The sequence below is a fragment of the Mobula birostris genome, chromosome 20, assembly GCF_030028105.1.
Source record: "Mobula birostris isolate sMobBir1 chromosome 20, sMobBir1.hap1, whole genome shotgun sequence".
NCBI lineage: Eukaryota > Metazoa > Chordata > Chondrichthyes > Myliobatiformes > Myliobatidae > Mobula > Mobula birostris.
Genome location: NC_092389.1, coordinates 67,794,757 through 67,822,267, shown reverse-complemented (window position 1 = coordinate 67,822,267; position 27,511 = coordinate 67,794,757). Strand labels below are relative to the sequence as shown.

Genomic DNA, 27,511 nt, shown 5'->3' with positions numbered 1-27,511 from the left:
CATCAAAGTTAGTCTTCCTCCAATTTACAATCTCAACCGGCGGACCAGGCCTCTCCTTACTCATATTTACTTTGCAGCTTACGGCACTGTGGTCACTGGATACAAAGCGTTCCCCCCACACATGACTGCCACCTGCACTGTCTCATTCATTAGCTGCAGATCCAGTCTCGCCTTCTCTTGCTGGGACTGATGAAGGAAACCTTCCTGTGCACACTTGATAAACGCGGCCAATCTGGTTCTCAGTTCCACCCACAAAGCCACACAAGTCGAGTTCTCCTTTCTGTCTTAGCGGAGCACTGATGTGACATTTTCCCTGACAAGTAACGCCACGCCTCCTACTTCAATGTCTCTCTCTCTCTGTCACGCCTAAAACAACCGAGCCCCAGATTATTGAGCAACCAGTTCTTCCCCTTCTGCTTCCAAGTCTCACTGATGGTCGCAACGTCATCATTCAGGGAGTTGATCCAGATCCTGAACTCATCGTCTTGCACTGACAATTCTTGCACTGAAATATTCACAGCTCAGGGCACTAGTCGCACCATGCTCACCTTTTACTTTGTTGTTGGGCTCACCGACGTCTGCCTTCCACAGCATTTCCAATAATTGTACTGGCATTCTTCTTCCTGTCCCCATGCAAATCGGGTTGAAATTCTACCCTGCAGCAGTCACAAACCTTCCCGCCAGGATATTAGTGTTCCCCCCACTTGCGGTGCAAACTATTCCTTTCGTACAGGTACACGATCGCTGGAAGAGAGCCAAATGATCCAAAAAATCTTATTTCGAGGATTCTGTAGGATGTCGACAATCGAACGAGTGTAATTATTTCTAAAGTACGCCTTTTTCCAACACCAAGAAATGGCGACGTCACACCCGCCACCAAAACATTATAACACACTACCTAACCCGTAACATACACGGCGAACTTAACTCTTAACAGTCTGGGTGAATACTGCCGAATGAAGACGCTGAACACGCCCCGTCCCCAGGAATTCACTCTAGCAGACGAGCAGGGGCCCGTAAAACTCTGTCTTCACGGGCAGCTGCCGGGGAGGAAAAACAGTCAATGACGGAAGGTCTGCAGGTGGAGGCTGGCCCCTGCGCGGGGTCTGAGCCACTTTCACTAGAGAAACCAGGTCCAAACGGGCAGGCTTGACACCATTCACACTAATAACTGTCCGGGACATATCCAAAATCCAGCGTTAAAATAACATACCCTGCTCCAACACGCGGAGCATGCCTGCGTAAGGCGGCCTCAGGGGACCCCGATGTCCATCATAATACACAAATACATATTTAGCCTCCTGCAGACACGGCAACACGTGCGACCGCGGGCCATGCTGCGTCGTGGGCACGGGAGTTCATATCTCGGTGTTGTCGACTGCCGCTGCGAAGCAGACCACGGGACCGTGGATGTCAAGAGAAACTCTCCCAGCACCTGTAGGCGTCCTGCAGAGGTGGTCGAAACCTGAGAACAAGGTCTGGACCGCGGTCTTCAAACCGCATAGCATTCGAAGTAACTGAATCAAACCAACCGGTGTAATAACGGCCGTTTTAGGAATGCCACTCGGGTGGATAGGGACCTGGTGAGAGCCGTGAACGAGACTGAGCTTCGAGAAAATAATTTTCCCCGCCAGGCAGGCAGAAATCCTGGATGTGCGGGACTCGGTATTGATCAGGGGCCAAAGCTTCGTTGAGGCGGATTGTGTCGAAATTGCAGGGGCCATAGCAGAGATACTTCAAAGTTCAGAGTAAATGTATTACCAAAGTATATTGTTGTCACGGTATGCAACACTAACATTTATTTTTGTGAGCATACTCAGCAAACTGAAGGATACTAACTATACCAGGATCAATGAAAGATCAACAAGAGTGAAGAAGACAACAAAGTGTGCAAATGCAAAATATATACAAATGATAATAACATGAGATAATGGGATAAAACGTCCTTGAAAGTGAGATGATTGGTTGCGGGATGAATATCATGATGGGGCAAGTGAAGTTGGGTTAAGTTATCCCTTTTAACTCAGGTCCTTGAAAGTGAGATGATTGGTTGCGGGATGAATACCATGATGGGTTAATTCAAGAGCCTGATGGCGGAGGGCTCGGAACTGTTCCTGAACCTGGTGGTTCGAGACCTCGGGCTCTTCTACCTTCCAACTGATGGTATCAGCGTGACCTGCGTGGTAGAGGTCTCCATTGCTGGATGCTGCTTTCCTACGACAGCCTTTTATATAGATATGCTTCGAGGCTGGGTGGGCTTCACCTATCGTCTGCGGAGAACAGAGGAATCTGGGAACACAATTCCATAATCCAAGGTAGGTTCATGAAAAGAGCGTTTGGCTCATTGGCCTTCATAAATCAAAGGGCTGCGTACATGAATTGCAATGTAATGTTGAAGTTGCACAGGATGCTAGTGAGGATGTTAGTGTCAGGATGCTGTTTGGTCATCTGCCTAGAGTAGAGATATCAAGAAGAATGAAAAATTACACATGAAAATTTATAATAATGCTCCCAGAAGCTGAGGCCCTGAGTTGGAGAGAAAAATTCAATAAGTTTTTCTCTCACCCAAATTGAGACTTTCCCCCTCAAGATGGGTGAGCGATGAACAAATGGTCAGTGGTGAAGGACAAAAACATAATGTTTAAGGCAAGTTGAGAAGGATCTTCTTTACTCAGAGGGTAGTGTGAGTGTGGAATGAGTTGAAGAGGAAGTGGTGAGTAAAGGTTCATAGAAACATAGAAAACATACAGCACAATCCAGGCCCTTCGACCTACAATGCTGTGCCGAACATGTCCCTACCTTAGAACTACCTAGTGTTTACCCATAGCTCTATCTTTCTAAGCTCCATGTACCCATCAGGAATCAGTCTCTTATGTTACGTAACCGGCAACAATGAATATCAATCGAGTCAGGTTATATAAAAACAGCCAAACATGTACTAAACACGGATAAACAATAAAACACAAACGGAGATCTTAACCGGAAGTTAACCGCTATGCGGCTGTTCAACAAATCGTCACTCGGTACTGGTTCTTAAAACGATAAATGCGAAAACAGTTCTTAAAGCGATAAAATCAAATACAGTTCTGAAAATGGTAAATTCCGAAGTCCAACAGAGTTGTACATTCAATTGGGAGAGACTTTTCTGTAGAAAGATTTCTTCCTAGACGCGACTTTACTGTTGGTTCTGTCCAAAGGATTCACGATGAAGGAAATAAACGGCTTAAAACAACTGGCCTTACTTTCTAGAGAGCAAATTCTGCATGAACTACCCTCGTCTTTCGGCAGGAGTTATCCGCGATGCAGGTTGCTACTTCTGCAACTCAGTAAGGTCGATCCTTTATTAAACTGTCGAACATCCCGAATACTCTTAATCCTTCATATCCTGTACTTCGATAAAGTCTTCACTCTCCAATACTTCTGAAAAGGTATATCACAAATCTACCAGAAAGGGCAAACTGCCAATCCAACACTATTGTACTTTACAATAGAACGTAAAACTCCGTTTTAAATAATGAAACTGCGTCATAAAATAAATACGTAACAGAAACGGAGACACAGACTAACGTTCTAGCTGGAAAACTAAAAACTAACTGCGTCACCTGAGATCTTCCCTTTTATACCCGTGGTGAACATGTCATCATGTGACCTCACATAGGCGGGAAAATTACATCAGGTGACCTCCAAAAGACCATTACATCATTCTCACAAGAAAGTCACAAGATCTCCTTGAACTATGTAACATCTCCCATCACAAAAAAAAAGTTGTCTCTTAAGGAACAAAATTTTCGCAATTAACAATTTACACAACAAAAAATACAAAGGTATAAAATTTACAACATACACAGTATATACAGTCTTGCCTTTCAGCACTTTACAAACTAATATACAGTAGGAGTGGTACAAATGATAAAATACCGCTCCTTTAAAAAAAATCATTGTGCATTTAACATCTAGATAGACAATCAGCGATCACATTATTTTCACCCTTAATATGAGTGATCAAAATATCGTACTCCTGCAACATTAAACTCCAATTTAATAATCTTCTATTTTTATTTTTCATCTTACTCAAAAACACTAACGGATTATGACCGGTATAAACTGTGACTGGTTTATGAGGTGAACTAACATACACTTCAAAATGTTGTAAAGCCAAAACAAGAGATAACAATTCTTTTATTCTAATGTTGAATAATTTCTTTGATGGACAATAAATTTCTTAGAAAAATTATCTACCGGACGATCAACTTCATCACCATCATCTCCTTGAAGTAACACTGCTCCTGCCGCTTCATCACTAGCACCTACAGCTAACGAAAATGTTTTTTCATAGTCAGGAGATTTAAGTACAGGTTGACTACATGTTATAGTTTTCAATTTATCAAATGCCTCCTGACAGGACTCTGTCCAAATAAATTTTTCGTTTTTCTTCAAGAGATTAGTTAATGGAAGAGTAATGTTCGCAAAATCCTTAGAAATTTTTCTGTACTATCCTACCATACCCAAGAATCTTCTCAGAGTTTTTCTACCAGTTGGAGTGGGTACTTCAAAAATTGCCTGAACTTTCGCCTGAACGGTTGCTAATTTTCCCTGACCCACAACATAAGCAAGGTAAGTCACTGTGGCAGGGCCAAATTCACTTTTAGCTAAGTTAATAGTTAAGTTACCTTTTTAAAGTCTCTCAAATAATTTCTCCACCGCAGTAATATGTGCTTTCCACGTATTATTTCCTGCAAGTAAATAATCAATAAAGGCATTTGTATCTTTCAATCCCTGAATCACACTATTAATCATCCTCTGAAAAGTACCTGGTGCACTCTTCATCCCAAATGGAAGAACATTATAATCATGTAACCCAGATGGGGTTACAAATGCTGAAATCTCTCTACCTCTATCCGTCAATGGAACACACCAATAACCTTTCAACAAATCAATTTTTGTAAGGAATTTGGCTTGTCCAACTTTATCCACACGATCATCTACCCCAGGGATTGGATGTGCATCAGTTTTTGTCACAGCATTCACCTTCCTGTAATCTGTACAGAACTATTGTCTGGCTTAGACACCATAACACACGGTGAACTCCAATTCGAATTAGAATAACTAACAATATCATTCTCTAACATGTACATAATTTCTTGTTCAGCAAGTTCACATTTTTCCCTGTTCATTCGATATGGATGTTGTTTTATGGGTTTTGAATCTCCCACATCTACATCATGTGTAGCTACGGTGGTTCCTCTAGGAACGTCTGGAAATAAATCCCTATATTTAAAAATTAACTGTTTCATCTGCTCTCTCTGCTCTGGCTGCAACTGAGCTAATTTTTCATCAATATTTTCTAGAATTTTTTGAATTTGATAACCTGATGAAATAATGTTGGGTTTAAAATTAGTTTCAGATGAATCATCCATTAAGTATTTATCAAGATCAGACTCATTATTGATCACAGCAGTTATAGGAGCAGCTTCTCTCTCATAATATGGTTTTATCATATTTATATGACACAGCTGTGTTTTCTTACTTTGATCTTGAGTTTTTACCACGTAATCCACATCATTTACCTTAGATTTAATCTCAAAAGGACAATGCAATTTAGCTTGTAATGGGTTTGTTTGCATCGGGTAAAGAACCAACACCTTATCTCCAGGCTTAAATAACCTCATTCTAACTTCCTTATCATACCAAGTCTTTATCTTCTCTTGAGCCAATTTTAAATTTTCCTTTGCCAAGCTACAAGCTTTATATAATCTTTCTTTAAATTTTAAAACATAATCTAGCACATCAGTGTGTACCTCTTTATTAATCCACTGTTCCTTCAACAAGACCAAAGGTCCTCGAACTCTACGCCCAAACACAAGTTCAAGAGGACTAAAACCTAATGATTCCTGTACTGCTTCCCTTACTGCAAAAAGTAATAAATGTATACCTTCATCCCCGTCCTTTTCATTTTCCACACAATATGTACTAATCATAGTTTTTTATTGCACAATGGAATCTCTCCAAGGCTCCCTGTATTTCTGGATGATAGGCTGATGATATCATCTGTTTTGTTCCCAGTTTATAAACTATCTGCTGAAACAATCCAGACATAAAATTACTACCTTGATCCGGTTGTATTTCCTTCGGCAACCGAAAATAAGTAAAGAATTTTATAAGAACTTTTGTCACAGTTTCGGCTGTTATATTCCTAAGAGGTACTGCCTCTGGAAACCTAGACGCTGTGCACATAATAGTTAACAAATATTGATGTCCAGTTTTCGTTTTTGGCAAAGGACCTACATAGTCCACAATGATTTTTGAGAACGGCTCACCAAATACTGGAATTGGTTGCAGTGGGGCCACTGGAGTAACTTGATTCGGTTTGCCCACAATTTGACACGTATGACACGTTTTGCAAAATACTGTCACATCTTGTCTTAAACTAGGCCAATAGAAATGTTTAGACATCTTGTTCATAGTTTTATTTTCACCTCACTGGCCACCCAAAGGTTTACTATGAGCCATAATTAAAATCTCATTTCGATGAACTTTAGGAAGTACTACCTGATGATTAACTTCCCATTCCTCACCGGCAGGAATTCTAGGCGATCTCCACTTTCTCATTATTACCCCCTTTTCAAAATAATATCCTACTGGAACTTTTTCAATTTCACTACCTGGAAGAGTTTGTTCCTTTAATTTAACTATCTCAGGATCCCTACCCCGCTCTGCAATCATCTTCTTCCGAGATAAGGACAAATCTTCCTGGTCAGTCCTACTAGCAAAATCATGATCAAACAATGTAGGTAAGAAAGTTTCTGATACATCCTCAAAGTTTGAACCTTGAGTTGAACAATCATAGGTAACAACCTCATCCTTTACATCAGTCGTTTTAGCCATAGCTCTTGTTACAACACAGGAAGAATCTGTGTTAGAATCCCTCTGTGGTTCCTCAGAATTAAGATTTATTGCCAAATGCACTTCAGCAAAAACTTGTCCACCTGCTAAATCATTCCCTAACAAAAGAGAAACATCATTCACAGGTAAACTGGATTGTAGTCCTACTTTAACAACCCCTGTAACTAATCCTGACCGTAAATTTACTATATGTAAATGTACTGGCATGAGGGCACTCCCAACTCCCCTTATATAATTTACCTCAGCAATGTCAGACTCAGGACTAAACTGTAGCACACTGTCCAATATTAGTGTTTGAGAAGATCCAGTATCTCTAAGTATTCTTATAGGCACTGAATTGGATCCTTCTTTCTAGGATACAAATCTTTCTGTTATAAAAGTTACATATCCATTCTTAACTTGGTCAGACTCTGACAAATTTTCATTAATATTTTCAGAACCCTGTGAATTCACAGGTTTCTCCATATGCTGCACACAAGCATCTGGGACGGTTTCTTTCTCTTTCCGTTTCAATCGAAAGCAGTCAGCTACTACATGTCCAGGTTTCTTACAATAATTACAAATAATACCAAAACGTCTTTCCTTCACATGTCTCCCTTCATCCTTACTTTACTCGCTAACTTCAGATTTAATTTCTAGTTTATCTTGATTCTTTGTGCTATTTTTCCTTTTAAAAGTTCTACCTAGAGAAACTTATTCTTATGAATTAAAGCATACTTATCAGCTAAATTAGCAGTCTCCTGCGATATAAACAGAAAATAATCTGCAGATGCTGGGATCAAAGCAACACTCACAATACGCTGGAGGAAATCAGCAGGTCGGGCAGCATCCGTGGAAAGGATGGATCGACGTTTCGGGCCAGAACCCTTCGTCAGGACTGAAGAGGGAAGGGGCAGAGGCCCAATAAAGAAAGTGGGGGAGGATGGGAAGGAGAAGGCTGGTAGGTTCCAGGTGAAAAAACAGTAATTTGAAAGACAAAGGGGTGGGGGAGGGGAAGCAGAGAGGGGATAGACAAGAAAGGTAAAGAAGGAATAGGGGAAAACACAATGGGTAGTAGAAGGAGGCGGAACCATGAGGGAGGTGATAGGCAGCTGGGCGAGGGGACAGAGTGAAATAGGGATAGAGGTAGGGAGGGGGAGGGCATTACCGGAATTTGGAGAATTCTGTGCTCGTACCAAGGGGCTGTAGACTACCTACACGGTATATGAGGTGTTGCTCCTCCAACCTGAGTTTAGCCTCATCATGGCAGTAGAGGAGGCAATGTAGCAGTGTCCCTTTCATTTAAGTATGTTCTCACTTCAACAGGAATCCTTCTTTTAAATTCCTCCAGTAAAATCAACTCTTTAATTTATTATGCTCCCCATTCACATTTTTAGATGATAACCATCTCTCAAAATTCACAGATTTCTCATAGGCAAATTCCACATAAGTTTTTTTTTCTGCAGATTTCTTCAAATTTCTGAATCTTTCTCTATACGCTTCCGGAACCAACTCATATGCCATTAATATATGCTGTTTAACAATATTATAATCCAGTGCTTGATCAGCGTTTAAAGCTGTATACACTTGTTGTGCCTTGCCCTTAATTCCACTTTGTAATATCACTGGCCACTGTTCTTTCGGCCAGCCTAAACTCAGAGCAATACTTTCAAAATGCTGGAAATATTTGTCCACTTCAGCTTCACTCAATGGAGGAGCCAAAATAACCTCATGACTAGCCATAAACTGTTTCTTAGAACCAGAAGACTGATTTCCCATCCTTAATTTCTCCATCTCTAACTGAAATTTCCTCTGTTTTTCAGCTTTTCTTTCTTTAAATTCCCTTAATTTATTTGTCTCTCTTTCATCAAATTTCCTTTTTTATTAGCCTCTCGTTCGGCTATTTCCGCTTTAAATCTTCCAAACTTCATCTGTTCAAGATGTAGCTCAATTTCCAGATTATTCATTGGAAACCTATCTAACACATCATCATCACACGTTTTCAAACTAATATAATGCTCAGCGATTTTTCTGTGAATTAAAGCCTTTGTGGTATTCTTCGTAATTCCCTTAATATCCAACTCCCTCGCCATTTCCAGTACAACAGGTTTTCTCGCAATCTCTAAAAACACCGGGTAAGGCGTCTCCATAATGTCGTCAATATTCATTGCTGCTGAATACCACTCACATACCGATCATACTTTAAAAAAAACGGATATTTCACTTTTCCAAATCAGAATGGCAATTAACAGCACTTAAACTCGAAAATTTTGGAACAAGATCCCGGACGAGCCCCCACAAATTATGTTACGTAACTGGCAACAATGAATATCAATCGAGTCAGGTTATATAAAAACAGCTAAACATTTATTAAAAACGGATAAACAATAAAATACAAACGAAAACCTTAACCGGAAGTTAACCGTTATGCGGCCGTTCAACGAATCGTCACTCGGAACTGATTCTTAAAAAGATAAATGCGAAAACAGTTCTTAAAGCGGTAAAGTCAAATACAGTTCTGAGAATGGTAAATTCGGAGGTCTAACAGATTTATACATTCATTTGGGAGAGACTTCTCTGGAGAAGGATTTCTTCATAAACGCGACTTTCCTGCTGGTTCTGTCCAAAGGATTCACGATGAAGGAAAAAGAAAAAACGGCTTTTAACAACTGACCCTCATTTCTAGAGAGCACCTTCCATGAACTTTCTTTCTCTTTTGGCAAGAGTTAAATTCGATACAGGTCGCTACTTCTTCAAGGAAGACTCAATAATATCGATTCTTTATTAAGCTGCCAAACATCCCCGACTTCTCTTAATCCTTCATATCCTGTACTTCGATGAAGTCTTCACTCTCCAATGTTACTGAAAAGATACATTAACAAACCCAGCAGCGATTGTCAAACTGCTGGTTCAGACTTCTATTTCTTATGTTAGAACATAAAACTTCGTTTTAAATCAACACCGCGTCGTACTGCAAATACACAGCTCAGCCGAGTATCTCATTGACCTTCTAACTGGAAAGCTAAAAAAAATAATAACTAACTGCGTCATCTGAGGTCTTCTCTTTTATACCCGTGGTGAACATGTCATGACGTGACCTCACATCGGCGGGAAAATTACATCAGGTGATCTCCAAAAGACCATTACATCATTTTCAGAAGAAAGTCACAAGATCTCCTTGAGCTATGTAACACAACATAGCAGATACTCCCTCTGTCCAGTGATCTGTCCTCCTGTGGTACAGGAAATCTCTATGAATAAAATGTCGAGGTACACATGCCTGGGGTTTTAATACCATTTAGCAACTCCACAGGGACAGATTTCAACAGATTTAAAAATAGAAGTGTTTAAATTATTTACCAATTGATTACATCAGACAGGTGGCATGCAAAGGTTTGGGCACCCCAAAAGATTTGAGCTCTCAGATAACGTTTAACAAGGTCTCAGACCTTAATTGCCTTGTTAGGGCTACGGTTGTTCACAATAATCGTTAGGAAAAGCCAAGTTATACAAATTTCAAAGCTTTACAAATACCCTGACTCCTCAAACCTTGTCCCAACTATCAGCAGCCATGGGTTCCTCTAAGCAGCTGCCCGGCAGTCTGAAAATTAAAATAATTGATGCCCACAAAGCAGGAGAAAGCTAAAAGAAGATAGCAAAGCGTTTTCAGGTAGCCGTTCCTCAGTTCGTAATGTAATTAAGAAATGGGAGTTAACAGGGACGGTGGAGGTCAAGGTGAGGAATCGAAGACCAAGAAAACTTTCCGAGAGAACTGCTCGTAGAATTGCTGGAACGGCAGATCAAAACCTCCGTTTGACTGCAAAAGACCTTCAGGAAGATTTAGCAGACTCTGGAGCGGTGGTGCACTGTTCTGCTGTACAACGACACCTGCACAATTATAACCTTCATGGAAGAGTCATCAGAAGAAAACCTCTCCTGCGTCCTCATCACAAATTTCAGCGTCAGAAGCTTGCAAAGGAACATCTAAACAAGCCTAATGCATTTTGGAAACAACTCCTGTGGACTGATGAAGTTAAAATAGAACTTTTTGGCCGCAATGAGCAAAGGTATGTTTGGATAAATAGGGTGCACAAATTTAACGAAAAGAACACCTCTCCAACTGTTAAACACGCGGATGGATTGATCATGCTTTGGGCTTGTGCTGCAGCCAGTGGCATGGGGAATACTTCACTGGTAGAGGGAATAATACATTCAATTAAATACCAGAAAATTCTGGAGGCAAATATCACACTGTCTGTAAAACAGCTGAAGATGAAAAGGGGATGGATTCTACAACAGGATAATAATCCCAAATACACCTAAAAATCATAGAATTCGAAGTCTTTTGCAAGGAAGAAGGGACGAAAATCCCCCAAACAAGAATGGAAAGACTATTCGCTGACTTAGCAAAAACGTTTACAAGCTGTGATATTTGCCAAAGTGGGGGTTACTAAGTACTGACCACGCGGGATGTCCAAACTTTTGCTTCGGGTCCAATTTCCTTTTTTTTTGTTATTTTGAAAATGTGAATGATCGAAATATAATAAGTAATCTTGCTGAAAATATTAAATAAACATGTCATTTTAACTTTATGCTGTTGGAAATCAGGTCATCCTTTACTCACTTAGATATTCACAGTTACAGAAATTTTGACCAGAGTTGCCAAAACTTTTGCGTGCCTCTGTTACTATCCGTCCTGGTCCTCTTACACTTGTAGATTCTTAACTCAACCCGTAAGGATTCAACATCTTCTGCTCGCTTTCTAACGACTTGATGTCATTGTTTACTAGGAGAATCAATAAATGAAAACAACCTTGAGATCTGACACACCTCCAAATTGGCAGAAGCCCTCAAGTCCCTGTATACGTCGGTGTAAAAACCCAAATTCGCGTACATACCACAAGCTCTGTGCACATCCCTCAGTCCGTGCACACCCCAAAACCACTAACCCTCTCATGCACATCACATTATCCCAGACCAAGAATTATTCCAAACAATTCACCAAGTAGCTGCCTCCACTTTAGAAAATTAGTAAGAATAAAGTTCCCTGAGAGTGCATGTATTATCAAAGTATCTATAAATGAAAAACTTTGAAATTTGACACTACTGCAAATCCACCGACACCCCAAAATATGTGTGCACCCAACGATACGCACCCCATATTCGACAACGCACTGCCACATTCCAAAAGGCCTAGCGTACCTCCAAATCGCCGCGCAAAAACAGATGTGGACTAAACCAAGATCATTTCAAACTTGACAAAAGGGCTTCCGGCTTCTTAAAAAATGCCTTATTGAAAGTAGAGCAGTAGATGTAGCCAATACGGATTTCAGCTGGGCATTTGACAAGGTACCTCATGCAGGGCTTTTTGAGAAAATAAGGGGGTATGGGATCCAAGGGGACATTCCCTTGTGAATCCAGAACTGGCTTGCCCACAGACGGCAAAGACTGCTTGTCGATGGATCAGATTCGCATGGAGGTCGGTCAACAGTGGGATGTCTCAGGGGTCTGTTCTGGGATCCCTGCTCTTCGTGATTTTTATAAATGACCTGGATGAAGAAATCGAGGAATGGGTTAGTAAATTTACTAATGACACTAAGGTTGGGGGTGTTGTGGATTGTGTGGAGGGCTGTCAGAGTTTACAACGGGACATTGATAGGATGCAAAACTAGGCTGAGGGGTGGCAGATAGAGTTCAACACAGATAAATGTGAGGTGGTTCATTTTGGAAGGTCACATATGATGGCAGAATATAGGATTAATGGTAAAACTCTTGGCAGTGTGGAGGATCAGTGAGATCTTTGGGTCCGAGTCCATAGGACACTCAAAGCTGCTGCGCAGGTTGTCTCTGTGGTTAAGAAAGCACACACTGTATTGGCCTTGATCAATCCTGGCATTGGTTTGAGGAGCCATGAGGTACTTTTGTAACTACATCGGACCCTGGTCAGACCCCACTTGGAGTTCTGCTTTCAGTTCTGGTCACCTCACTATTGGGGAGCATGCCTTATGAGAATAGATTGACTGAACTTGGCCTTTTCATAGTCATAGCCTTGGAGCGAAGAGGATGAGAGGTGACCTGATAGATGTGTTTAAGATGATGAGAGGCATTGAGCGTGTGCATAGACAGAGGCTTTTTTTTTCCCAAGGGCTGAAATGGCTAGCACAACAGGGCATAGTTTTAGGTGCTCAGAAATAGGTACAGAGGAGATGTCAGGAGAATTTTATTTTTACACAGAGAGTGGTTAGTGCGTGAAATGGGCTGCGGGGACAGTGATGGAGGCTGATACGATTGGGCCTTTTAAGAAAATGCTGGACAGGTACACGGAGCTGAGAAAAATGAAGGGCTATGGGTAACCCTAGGTAATTTCTAATGTAAGGACATGTTCGGCACAACTTTGTGGGCCGAAGGGCCTGTATGTGCTGTAGGTTTTCTGTGTTTCTATGTTTCGAGTGCCGATTAGATATATTTTTCGAGCAGCTCGTGGTTAAGCTCACTGGGCGATCTGATATTCTGGATTGAGTTTATTGCAGTGAACCCGATTTGATTAGCGTGGTTAAGGGAAAGGAACTCTAAGTTAAAAGGTCGTGGCTCAGGAGTCCCTCGGATTCAGTCCATTTGAGCTCGTGTTTGGTCACGCTGTGAGAGGGTCTTTGAAACGAACGGGAGAGAAATATCTGGGTGACGAACCTTCTCCTGCTAACCTTTTAGATTATCTGTCCACGTTTCGCTTTAAGCGTAGTGGGGCATATAAACTGGCAAGGGAAAGTTTGAAGGCAGCTCAGGGAAAGATAATATACTAGGTGTGATCGGAATGCTAACCACAGAGTGCTTTCTCCAGGAGGCCAAATGCTTGTCCTGCCTCCATTGTTGGTTCCGTGTGGTGCAGTAATGTAACTTAGTAAAGACTCCAAATCATAACTGTAAGACCCGTCGGTGTCATAGTAACCTTTTGATACTTAAATTGGTTATAAACGCTCTGTGCCGCACGGTGTAGCTCCATCTGTCACCTCTCAGCCCAGTGTTGAGGTCTCCATCTGCTGGTGATGAGAGAAATGTTGCTTCCATTTCTAAACTGATTATTCCTGGTATATTACGAAATTCCAAAATACCGGCTGATTTGGTCACTCAGCTCTCTTAACTGAACCCTCAAAAGCGCTCTGGCGTCTTAAAGGGAATCATCAGAATTCGGCCCTCTTCCCTGATATTCCATCCTGTACTAATGTGCTTCAGCATAATATTGCTGTGGGTAACATCTGCACAGGGTAAACCACATTAAGCGCCACTGGGTGAACCCTATTAAGCGCCATCTCCCATGAAAGGAAGTAAGGTAAATGCAAAAACTAAGCTTGACTCCTGTCATAGTCCTCGTCTAGACGATTGTATTGACTAGGCAACCCAAGTGCCATTAACACAGCGGCCATGAGATTACTGCTTTTCCGAATCCTGGTGATTTTTGCCAGAACAAAGTCATGGCTTTTGGAATGAATCCCAGCTGGAAGAGGTGTTCAGTTGGTGAACGGTGCGGAATTAATACTGATGCTCTCCAAGTGTGAATTTGAGCAGACTACAGTTACCTACCTGGGTAAAGTTGCACATCATGTCAAATTTGCTTTATCGGGGCTGAGGTGGAAGTCGTTGCCAGCATCATAGAGAAGGCATTGTTGAGTTTTGCTCCCTCTGTAGCAACTCCTGATTTCAGCCGGTCCTTTGTTGCTTATGCTAGGGATGTTTGTGCTCCTCTCAGTTGATTTAATAGGGGTGGAGCATCCTGTGTGCTATTTCTATAAGAAACTTGAGGTCTGTATGAAACACTACTACGCAAAAGAGAGGGAGGCGTTAGCCCTTATTCTTGCCCTGAATCATTTGATGTCTATATTTCTTCCAATTCTCCACTCATTGCGTATGCACTCATTAACCTCTGGTCTCTCTCTGCAGAAACAGGAATACGAATCAGCGGTTAATGCGGTGGAGTTTATTCCTGCAGGGTTGTGATCCACCTTTTTGCCACATTTGTGGAAGGAACAATGTGCTTGCAGAAGCTCTTCCGAGGACGAAGGTGTACCTGGCGTTCTATGTTTTCTATTCAACATATTGCATGCATTATTGGGGTAGCTTTAGGTTGCCGCAGAACAAACTTTTTGATGGGGGGTGTTATGACCTGCAAAATTCCTGGCATGTGTTTTATCTTTAACCCGTCTGGCAGTTCCCTGGGACACCTGCAATTCCCGTTCCATTGCTGGAACATGCCGGGAACTGCTTAAAAACAAAGCCATACCCATCATATTCCCCCTCCCCCCGCCAAATATCACCTATTCTTCAGCCAGCACTACCACACTAAACACCACAATTTTTCCCATTACCTTTATCTTAGTAAGTACCATTTGTTTGTAATTCCTGTTGTGGTACTTCCTGAGAGCAGAGATTTTAACAACGATTTTGACCATAAATAGAGGGATCAGGTGTTAGAGTAAGCATTACTCCAGTCATCTTCCATAAGGAATTAAGAGTGGCCTAAACTCGAAATATGATTCAAAATGTTAATATTTTACAAGGAGTGTTGTCATATGTCTAATCATACAGAAAACAGACGGGCACGCGCGCGCGCGCGCGCACACACACACACACACACATACATATAAAGACTTACACACACACACACACACACACACACACAAAGACACACACACACAGACGCACACACACTTACATATAAAGACTTACACACACACACACACACACACACACACACACACAAAGACACACACACACAGACGCACACACACTTACATATAAAGACTTACACACACACACACACACACACACACACACACACACACACATGAAGAAATAGCAAGCAGGGTAGACAATGGAGAAGCGGTAGTGCTCTTAGATTATAGCATGCCTTTTTCAAGGTGCCACGCATAAAGCCAGGAACTCGTGGTATTACAGGAAATATCCTTGCATGGATAAAGCAGTGACTGATTTGTAGGACGTAAAGAGTGCGAATGAGGGGAGCCTTTTCTGGTTGACTTCCGGTGAGTAGTGGAGTTCCACAAGGGTCTGTGTTGCGACTGATCATTTTTATTTTATTTGTCCATAACTTGAATGATGGAATTCATGGTTTTGTTGCAATGCTTGCCGACGATATGAAGATAAGTGGAGGGGCAGGTAGTTTTGCGGAAATGTAGAGGCTACCCAAGGACACAGGTTCATTGAATTGGCAAATAAATGGCAGATGGACCTCCGTGCCGGAATGTGAACGGTCTTGCACTTCGGTGGAGGACATTAAAGTGTTGTCTAGTTTATGAATGGAGAGAAGACAAACAAAAAACAAAAAACGAGGAACAAGGGGACTTGAGAGTCCTTGTGTAGGATTGCATAATAACTCATTTAAATGTTGAGTCTGTGGTGAGAAGGCAAATGCAATATTGGCATTCATTTCAGGAGGACTAGAGTATAAAACGAAAGGGTGAAATACTGAAAATGTATAAAGCACATGTGCGGCCTCACTTGGAGTATTGTGAGCAGTTTGGGCCTTTATCTTTGGGAGGAGATAGTGAAACTGGAAAGGATTGAAAGTGGGTTCAGGAAAATGAGACCAGGATTGAATGGCTGGTCACATCAGAAACATAAATTATAAAGTATAAACATATGTTGGCTCTGGGCCTGTATTCACTGGAATTCAGAGGAATGAGGCGTACCTCAGTGAAATTTATCGAATAGTAGATGGCTTCGATAGAGTGAATGTGGAGAGGATATTTCATATGCCTAAGCGTCCCAATTTTGCTGCTTTATGGGATGGTCTTCTGAGCTTATGGTCTTATTTACAACCACAAACAAGCATTTTGTTGAAGACCCTCTCAGTAGGGTCCCCTAAACTACAACGACATATTTTACTTCAATCGGTTGTGTCCGACTACTGGTTTATTTGAAGTGCATATTTGCATTGGACGCACATATAATTTATGTGACACTTCTGAAGGTACAGAGAGCTTTGTAGGACAAGTTAACTATCACAAATGGTCTAAGATCTTCTGAAATCTGAGAACCTTAATTACTGTTGTGAGGGTTGACACATGGACTGCAAGGAATGCAGGACGACGCATCTTGTGTCGGTTCCATTGAATGTGGTGTCATGGTTGGCTCGGACACTGTGGGCTGGAGGTTCTGTTCCTGCGCTTTACCTTTCCCTGTTCTATGTGGCTGACAGACAAAGAGAGGGCAGCGAATTTTATTTTCTGAGACCATATGTGTATCTCAATGGACGTTGACATATTTTTGACCCAGTGACAAGTTTGGTACGTCTTACACGAACAAGCTGATGATAGTTGCTGGTAATCAGACGTGAGAGATAAGGTTGTAATGAGATGAGCTGCGATCACAATTGGTGCAGCATAAGATTGGAGCACCGTTTAACACTCAGATGATCGCATAAACCGATGGATGAAAGCTGTACCGACAGAAGATGAAGTGGAGAGCTGGGTCAAATGGTGATTGAAGCAATGTCCTCTATGCTGGATGAATGCTACTCATAATTTACAGCCATCAGTCACATCACAATATTCATTGTCCGTAATTTCACAAATAATTCACTAAATTAGTCATAAGCTGTCACACTGGGACCTGTTTGACATACTGTAATCGGTTTGTAAATAATTTAAAAATCTTTATTCTTAACTGTGTTGAAATCCGTCCCTGTGGAGTCGTTAAATGGTATTAAAAACCCCAGACATGTGCTGCCTCAACATTTTATTCCGAGAGATCGCCTATAGTACAGGGGACAAATAACTAGACAGAGAAAATGTCTCCAATGTTGGATAGGTACCTGAGTGTGCAACGATCATTGTACGTGTTCATTGCCGTCGTTGGAGTTCTCGGTGAGTGACCAGAGAATTTATGTTTTGTATTCTGTGTGTTAACTTGGGTGAACATGTGTGAGATTATTTTACCAGCTTCCAACTTGATGCTCATTGGACCAATATACTTCAGTGATAACGATCCCGTCAATTGAACATCTTTATTTTTCACATTAATGTTAAATGAAGCTATATTTATACCTCAGCTCTAACACCACAAGACCGTAACTCAAGGGATCGACTCCGACGTTGCTCTTGCCTGAAACGACGCGTTGCATAGAGTGGTACCAGTGCTGCGGCGTGCAACCCTCCGGCAGTGTGTGACTGGGAGAGTTTTACATTGTTTCTGAGTTATTGATCAGAGTGAGCACGTGACCTTTAATCTGCCCTTTTCCAGAGTTTACCTGTACCGGGAACGGGTAGCTCTTTGGGACGATGTGCCTGGGGTGGGGGGGGGTGGAATTCAGTGGGACTTTGCCCAGAGTTGTATCAGTGTTTGGGACAGGCGGTGCTCTGGGAAGGCCTGATGGGGAGGATTTTAATAGCATCTTGTCCAAATTTGTACCAGTGCTAGGGATACGTAGCTCTCCGGGAGCGTGTTACTGGCAGAGTTTCACATTGTGTCACTAGTTCTGAGTTGTTGATCGGTGTGAACCTGCTCCTGCTTCTGTACTAACGTCTCCCTGTAGGGTCTCAGAGTCAATAATTGTGTCCGATCAACTGAAATAGGGTCAATGGATTGAACTGTGTCATCGAATTGAACTGAGCTGTAGAGTTAATCCATTAAATATACCTTTTGTTACTAAGATGTCTCAACATTCACTATGAGACTCGTCGTAAACGGAGTCACCACTTCACCCTGAAGAAGGGTTTCGGCTCGAAAAGCTGAGTGTGTTAAAGTTCATGAACGCTGCCTGACCCGCTGAGGTCCGACAGCATTTTGTGAGCTTTGCTCCCCTCTGTATCCCTTCTCGGCCAACTCAGATGCTGACTTTCCAGAGGCCTGGCCAGTCACTGTTAAATCAATGAAACCGGCCCCATCAGCGACTGGAATTGGGTTAGAAACAATTGTTGGTGCTCATGTAGTAATCTCCGATGATTCGGCACAATTCGTCTATTCCTAACACTGAAGAAGACTACAGCGTGACCAGTGATTTTAGAGCGGAAGCCGTTCGGCGACTCTAGCACTACCGACATTTATCTGAAACCCGAACCTGTGTTAATTCCCGGAGAACGTGTTCACTAATGCCGTATGTCTTCTCTCTCTCTCTCTCTCTCTCTCTCTCTCTCTCTCTCTCTCTCTCTCTGTCTCTCTCTTTGTCTATCTGTCTGTCTCTCTCTCTCTCTCTCTCTCTTCAGTGAATTCAGCGGCGATTGTGATCCTGTCCCGGGGAAAGTGCGACCTCTCTACCTGCACCACTCGCTACTTGGTGGCGATGGCAGCGGCCGATCTCCTGACCATTGTCACCGAGGTCATTTTTCTTCAAATCAAACTGTATTACTTAATGTGGAGTTTTCTGAATATTACCCCTGTCTGCACGGTTATCGAAGTCCTGAGGTTCACAGCCGCAGACTGTTCTGTCTGGTTCACCGTCACTTTCACCTTTGATCGGTTTGCCGCCATTTGCTGTCAGAAGCTGAAAACAAAATATTGCACCGGGAAAACTGCGGCTGTGGTTCTGACAACAACCGGCGTAGTGTTCTGTCTGAAAAACGTGCCACGGTACTTCACGTTAGAACCCACAGAGATCATCGACAATGTACCGTGGTTCTGTGCATACAGGGACTGTGTCTTCACTGACCCAGGGTGGGTGGGATACGATCGGCTAGATACGGTTTTAACTCCATTCCTCCCTTTCGGCATAATTCTGCTGTTGAACGCTCTGACAGTCAGACACATTTTAGTGGCCAGTCGGGTCCGTAAGGGGCTGAAGGGACAGAGCAAGGGGGGGAACCGCAGTGACCCGGAGATGGAGAACAGGAGGAGGTCTGTGGTTTTACTCTTCACCCTCTCCGGCAGCTTCATCCTCCTGTGGATGACATACGTTGTAAATGTCATATATTATCAGCTCTCAGGAAGAGGATTCGATTTTAATGATTCTGAATGGATCTTTCACCTGGTCGGCTATTTGCTGAGGAATTTCAGCTGCTGCACAAACACGTTTATTTACGCGGTGACGCAGTCGAAATTCAGGGAGCAGGTGATCAGCGCAGTAAAATATCCGGTCACTTATGTGCTTTATTTAATTAATAAAGTCCCGTCCTGAGCACAAGCCATTTCTGCCTCCAGCTACTCTCATTCACCGCAGAATCTCCCAGGTGCTTTTCCCGCGCGGGTTGTTCCAGTGGCTGGCAGCTTCGTGAAATTAGGAGCAGCCAAGATATGGACAAGCTGGGAGTTTGTGCTGTATGTGTGTGTGCGTGGAGGTGGGGGTGTTGCGGAACTGTGCATGTGTGTGTGTTTGTGTGTCTGTGTTTGTGGTTGTTTGTGTGAAGGAGAGAGACACGTGTTTAAACTGGAAAGAGTTTTGACAGGATGTTGCCAAGACAAGTGGCCTGGGTTACGCAAAAAGTCTGGCCTGGCAGGGACTTTACTGCTTGCAACTTTTGTAGAATGAGAGGCACCCAAATCGAAACGATTAAGATTCGGAGAAGTTGCGATAAACTGGACGGTAACATTTCGTTCACGGGGACAACTGGAGTATTTCATATAGTTCCATGGAGCGATTCACCGCATGGTCTCCCAGTAGTCATTCCCGCTGACTATTGGAGCATATAGTAGAGTACCTTTGAGTGCCCTGCTTCTACGTTCTGCCCATATGGCCTCACAGGACGTTATCGCCAAAATGTCATTTCTAAATGCTGATATTACACCTCTCTCGCTCGGCTGAACCTCTATCCCAGTGGCACAACTGTAGTACCTATATCGCTGAATAGTCATCTCTCGGTCCTGCCCTTCGCTCAGTCGTGTTTCTGTCACGGCGGTAACATCCCAGTCCTCACAGCTATTCCAGGTGAGTTCATCCACCTGATCTGTTCAACACCGACCATGAAATGTGCTTTGTAAATGAGTATACCCGATACGATTTTTTTTTTTTAGATTATGAGAACACTCAGTCCTCTTTTATTGTCATTTAGAAATGCATACATGCATTAAGAAATGATACAATGTTTCCCTGGATTGATCTCACAGAAAACAGGACAGACCAAGACTAACACTGACAGAACCACATAATTATAACATATAGTTACAGCAGTGCAAAGCAATACCATAATTTGATGAAAAAAGTCCATGGGCACAGTAAAAAAAAAGTCTCAAAGTCCCGAGTCGATCGACTCCCTAGTCCCCGATAGCAGGAGACAAAAGGGAGAAACTCCCTGCCATAAACCTCCAGGCACCGTCAACTTGCCGATACTTTGGAAACAGCCGACCACAGCCGACACTGAGTCCGTCCGTCCGAAAACTCCGAGCTTCCGACCAGACCCTCAGATACAGCCTCCCGAGCGCCATTCTCTGCCGACGCCTTCGACCTCACCCCGGCTGCTGAAACACGCAAAGCCGAGGGTTTCGGGGCCTTCAGCTCCGGAGATTCCAGTTACCACACAGTAGCAGCGGCAGCGAAGCGGGCATTTCAGAAGTTTTCCAGATGTTCCTCCATACGCTCACGTCTGCCTCCATCAAATCAGAATTGTGCACCGTCCCCTACTTGACAGATAACAGGCATCATCACCGAAGTGGCCGCGCGCGCTGCTGTGGCGCTGCCATCCTCTCCCCCTTCCCGGAGGATTTATATTAAGCTTTTCGGTACAACAGAGACAAAACACCTCAGAAGGATATTGATACTCTGCAACGGCAATATTGGAATTAACTCTCAGATTATAACATAGTCCTCGCCTTTATATTTTGCAAGTATGTGGATAACCCCACGCTCTAGTTTATCAACCCTGTACCATAGCCAGAACAACCAGATCCACAAATCCCTCTCATCGTCTCCATTACTAATCCACTCAGTTCGCCTCTGCAACCTTTTCAATGCAAACTCATCCTCAAACGTCCCTGCACTATCTCCAGTACAATCATATCCCACATTCCCTCTGAACTCTCTCAAATACAATCACACTCAATCCCCTCTGCACCCTCTCAAATACAATCACAACCGGTCCCCTCTGAAATCTCTGAAATACAATCACAGACAATCCCCTCTGCACTCTCTCAAATACAATCACTGCCAATCCCTTCTGAACTGTCTCAAATACAATCACAGACAATCCCCTCTGCACTATCTCAAATACAATCACACTCAATCCCCTCTGCACTCTCTCAAATACAATCACTGCCAATCCCTTCTGAACCGTCTCAAATACAATCACAGACAATCCCCTCTGCACTATTTCAAATACAATCACAGCCAATCCCCTCTGCACTCTCTCAAATACAATCACAGACAATCCCCTCTGCACTATCTCAAATACAATCACAGACAATCTCCTCTGCACTCTCTCAAATACAATCACAGACAATCACCTTTGCATTCTTTGAAATACAGACACACCTCAATACCTTCGGCACCCTCCAATATAATCACATCTAAAATCCCCTCAACAACCTCTCTACAATACTGACACTCCCGATACGATACCCTCTGCACTTTGTCCTGGACAATCACATTCCAATTCTTTCTCCAACTTCTCCAGTACAATCACATCCCCATCCATTCTACCCTCTCCCATAGAACCACTTCATTAATGCCCTCGTTATCGTCTGCAGTGCAATCACACCCACAATCCCCTCGGCGTCCTCTCCAACGTAATCTCACGCTCAATCCCCTTTTGCGCTTTGTGCAATACAATCACATCCCAAACACCGCTGCATCCACTCCATTACAACAACACCCTATCTCTTCCATACCCTCTCCAATATTATCACATCCCAATAACCTGAGCATGCTCTTCAATTAAATTACTCTCCTAATCACCTCTGCCCTCTCTCCAATGTAGTCACACCCGCAATCCTCTCTGCATTCTCTCCAAAACAAGGGGTGATTGATAAGATGGTGGCCTATGGTAGAAGAAGACGTTATTAACTTCCTTTCTGCATTTTTACTCATAGAGTGGAACTGCAGGTGCATGTAAGGAGAGCTGCACCTTAGGCCACGAACCTGTCCATCAGCCCTGCTGCGGACCACTCGTGCAAAGAAGAGACCCGTGTGCTGCACGACAGCAGGACTATGTGAGTACATGTAGGAGGGGACTATGTTAAACACAAATGTGCTTGGTTTCCTAAAATTTACTCCTTCTACCTCAGACCACAAACTTATCAATCACAACCTCAGTATCCTCTGGACCCTAACCCATACAACGACAACCAAATTCTCCTCGGCACCTTCTGCAGCATAATCACGCACTCAATGCGCTCTACACTGTTTACCATGCAACAACACCCCAATCGCCTCTGTACTTTGTCCTATGCAATTACATTCCAATATCCCTATGTACTCTCTGCTGTGCAATCACAAACAATCCCTCATGCACCCTCGCCAGTACAATCACAAACCCCATCCCTTCTGGAACCTAACTGATAAACCCACACTCCTAATACCCTCGTCTCTACTCTCTGCGAAGGCTGAGAAAAATCCATCCTCGCCACATTCTGTAGAGGTTGTATTGAGAGCATCGTGGGCAGCTGAATCACTGCCTGGTCCAGAAATTGCACCATCTCTGGTCGGAAGACCCTGCAACGGATAGCGATGTCAGCTGAGAAGATCTCTTCCCACCATTAGAGACATTTACACCACACGCTGCATCCGTAAAGCAAACAGCATTATGAAGGACCCCATGCACCCCTCATATAAACTCTTTTCCCTCCTGCCATCTGGAAAAAGGCACCGCAGTATTCGGGCTCTCACGACCAGACTATGTAACTGTTTCTTCCCCCAAGCCATCAGACTCCTCAGTACCCAGAGCCTGGACTGACGCCAACCTACTGCCCTCTACTGTGCCCACTGTCCTGTTTATTATTTATTATTATTTATTGTAGTGCCTGCACTGTTTTGTGCACTTAATGCAGTCCTTGAGAGGTCTGTAGCCTAGTGTAGTTTTTGTGTTTCTTCTTACGTAGATCTGTGTAATTTATGTATTGTTTCATGTAGCACCATGGTCCTGGAAAATGTCATCTCGTTTTTACTATGCCCTGTTCCAGCAGTTATGGTTGAAATGAGAATAAAAAGTGAACTGACTTGACTTGACAAATCACGCAGGATCGACCCAAACAGGGGGTCTCGGGTGAGCTCACACCTCAATCTCACACGTTTGTGGGGCCAGAGATGGTCTTCCCCAGACTTAGGTAGCCGAACAGAAACTGGGTATTTCACCGTTATCTACCTATTGCAGCGAGCTCACTCCCACCGGGATGATGGTGGTGGCATTCTGGGAATCACATTTTTAAAAAAAAATTCTCCAGTGCTTTCAATTCAATCCAGCCACGTCATCTGCGCAAGACGCTGCGAAGGATGGGCGTAGGACAAATTCACTATCTCCTGGATTACTGGTTTCCTGACTGATATACCCCAGTTTGTACCGCTGGGTGGTTCTCTGCCTGAGGTGGAGATGAGTGACGCTGGAGTCCCACAAGGGACTGTCCTGTCCCCGTTTCTGTTCACGCTGAACACCTCAGACTTTCAGTACAATTCTGAGTCTGGCCACTTGCAGAAATTCCCTGATGACTCTGGTATTTGGTGTATCAGAAATGGGCAGGAGTCGGAGCACAGAGGACTGGTGGACAGGTTTGTGGAATAGTGAGGGAGGAATCACCTGCCCCTGAATGTGGCCAAAACCAGGGAAAAGGTGATTGATTTTAGGAGGAAGAGGACAGCAACGAGTCCTGTATACATTCTGGGAGAAGACGTTGCGGTGGTGGAGGAGTACAGCATTGGGGAGTACAGCGATTCAGGAACAGCTTCTTCCCCTCTGATCCAAACCAATTCCTGAATGGACATTGAATCTTTGGATACTACCCTGGATTTTTTAAAAATATACATTATTTTGGTTTTTGCACGTGTTTTTTAATCTATTCAATATATGTAATTTACTTACTGTTTATTTCATATAATTGTTACTGTCATTATTATTATTATTATTACTACTCTGCTAGATTGTGTATTGCATTGAACTACTTCTGTTAAGTTAACAAATGTCAATTCACATGCCGGTGATCATAAACCTGATTCTGACTGCACTGCTGTTGCCTCCTGCACCAAAACGAAGCAAGTTGACTTCCTCAATGTTGCCTGTAAATTATTTCACCCTGCCCTCAAATTCACCTTGCCCATTACTCCCTTCCCCTTTTCGATTTCACTGTCTCCAGCTCTGGTGACAGTTTATGCATTGATGTCTATTACAAACCTACTGAACTGGACTCTATCTCTTTTACAAGTTGTTACTTATAAAAATGCCGTCCCTTTCTCTCAATTCCCCTGTCTCTGCCGCATCCGCTCTCAGGATGCTGCTTTTCATTACAGAACGAAGGCGATGTCCTCCTTCCTCAAAGAGAGGGGCTTCCCTTCCTCCACCGTCAACGCTGCCCTCAACCGCATCTCTCCCATTTTGCACACATCTGCCCTCACCCCATCCTCCTACAACCCCACCAGGAATATAGAGAGAGAATTCCTCTTGTCCTCACCGACCACCCCACCATCGTCTGCGTCCAGCACATAATTCTCTGCAACATCCGCCATCTCCGGCAGGATCCCAGCACCAAGCACATCTTTCCCTCCCCCTCAACACGTTTTACTTTCCGCAGAGATTGCTGCCCACGTGACTCCCTTGTCCATTCTCCCCTCCCGACTGATCTCCATTCTGGCACTTATCCTTGCAAGTGGAACAGGTGCTACATCTGCTGCTTCACCTCCTCCGTCACGACCATTCAGGTCTCCAAACAGTCCTTCCAGGTGAGGCGACACTTCAACTGTGAGTCGGTTGGGGTCATCTATCGTATCTGTTTCATCGTATCCCCCGGGATCAATAAAGTATGAGTGTGAATATGACTGTGCTGTGACTTCTTGTATACTGGTGAGACCTGACGTAGACTGGGAGACCGCGTCACCGAGTACTACCGCTCCAGCCGCCTGAAAAAGCAGGATTGTCCAAACGGCCCCCAATTTTAATTCAAAGGTACATTTAATGTCAGAGAAATGTGCGAGGCCTCTTGACCTGGTGTGTATGGATTTCCTGTCAATAGAACCCGATACCAGCAACTCGACGAATGTCTCAGTCATCACGGGTCACTACACCAGACATGCGCAGGCTTTCCCTACCAACGATCAGAGGGTGTCCACGGTGGCCAAATTATTCTGGGAGAATTATTTAATTTATTATGACCTCCCCAGGTGGATACATAGTGATCAGGGACAGGATTTCGAGAGTAGGCTCATACATGAATACATGATGTACTGAGCCCGCTTGGGGTCGAGGAGTCGTGGACTACGCCTTGTCACCCGCTGGGTGATCCCCAGCCGGAGATGTTTCACAGGACCTCACCAGACGTGCTCGGAAACTTGGAAATCAGCAAGAAGAACAATTGGAGTCAACGTATTGGAGATCTGTTCCACTGCTACAACTGCAGATGAAGAGAAGCTACCGGGTACTCGCCAAATTATCTCATGTTTAGGCGCGAGGCAATGTCGCCCAGCGACCTTTATTTTGGGACTGAGGAGAAAGACCGACCATCGAAGACTTATCTGAAGTATGTGTCTGATATGAGAAGGGAGCTGATAAAAGTCTTATGAACTGGCAGAATCAAGGAAGTAAGAGGAGCTATGATCAAAACGTTAGGTTCTCCCAACTCCTGCCGGGAGACAGAGTCCTCACAAGGAATTTGGGGCTGTCTGGGAAGCATAAGTTGGCTGAACACTGGGTGGCTACGCCCGATGTAGTGGAGAGTCAGATGCCAAACGGACCAGTTTTCAGGGTGAAACCAGAGGACGGGAACGGGCCTGTCAAGATTCCACATTGGAACCACCTTCTGCCTCTGGGACAAGAGGTGCAGGTTGACCCAGAGCCCGCCCTGGAGCCGGAACCAAGTAAGAGGATTCTGTGGCGACGTGGAGCGACTGAAGGAGAGATTATACCTGCCCCGTCCTTGAATGGGATACTGTCCGACAGAGCCCGGAGTGATCGAAGGAGGAGCAGCGAAGGGGAAACTGTGATCTCCAACTTGTGCACATTAGACTTGGGCCCTTTCTCTTTTATTCTGTCCCAACCCTATTGTCAAATTGAGAATTGTAAAGCTCAATCGTTCAATTGTGTATGGTGTCCAGTCTGTTATTTCATGGTATTGACTTGTATCAGGGAAACAAATCACGCAGCCTCCACCCAAACAGGGGGTCTCGGGTGAGCTCACACCTCAATCTCACACGTTTGGCGGGGCCAGAGGTGGTCTTCCCCAGACTTAGGTAGCCGAACTGAAACTGGGTGTTTCACCGTCATCTACCTATTGCAGCGAGCTCACTCCAACCTGGATGATGGTGGAATAAAGTCAATTCAATACATCTTTCTGTGACAAATCATAGTCCAATAGACTGCAATATTGTTTCATACATTATTATTGCATATTGGTACAGTATTATTGTGTATACTATCATTCTCTACTTTATATTTAGTAAAGTCTGCACGCTGCTAAGTGTGATTTTAAATACTGCTGCTATAACGAAAGAATTTCCCACTCGGGATCAATAAAGTATTTATTATTATTATTATTCTCCAGCCCTTTATCTCTT

The 27,511-nt window shown here is 43.5% G+C and overlaps 1 protein-coding gene across 1 annotated transcript in view; it reads right to left on the bottom strand.

Annotated features, from left to right (window-relative positions):
• Window positions 1-27,511, bottom strand: part of LOC140185252 (uncharacterized) — a 622,887-nt gene that overhangs the window by 30,984 nt on the left and 564,392 nt on the right. The window lies entirely within an intron of this gene.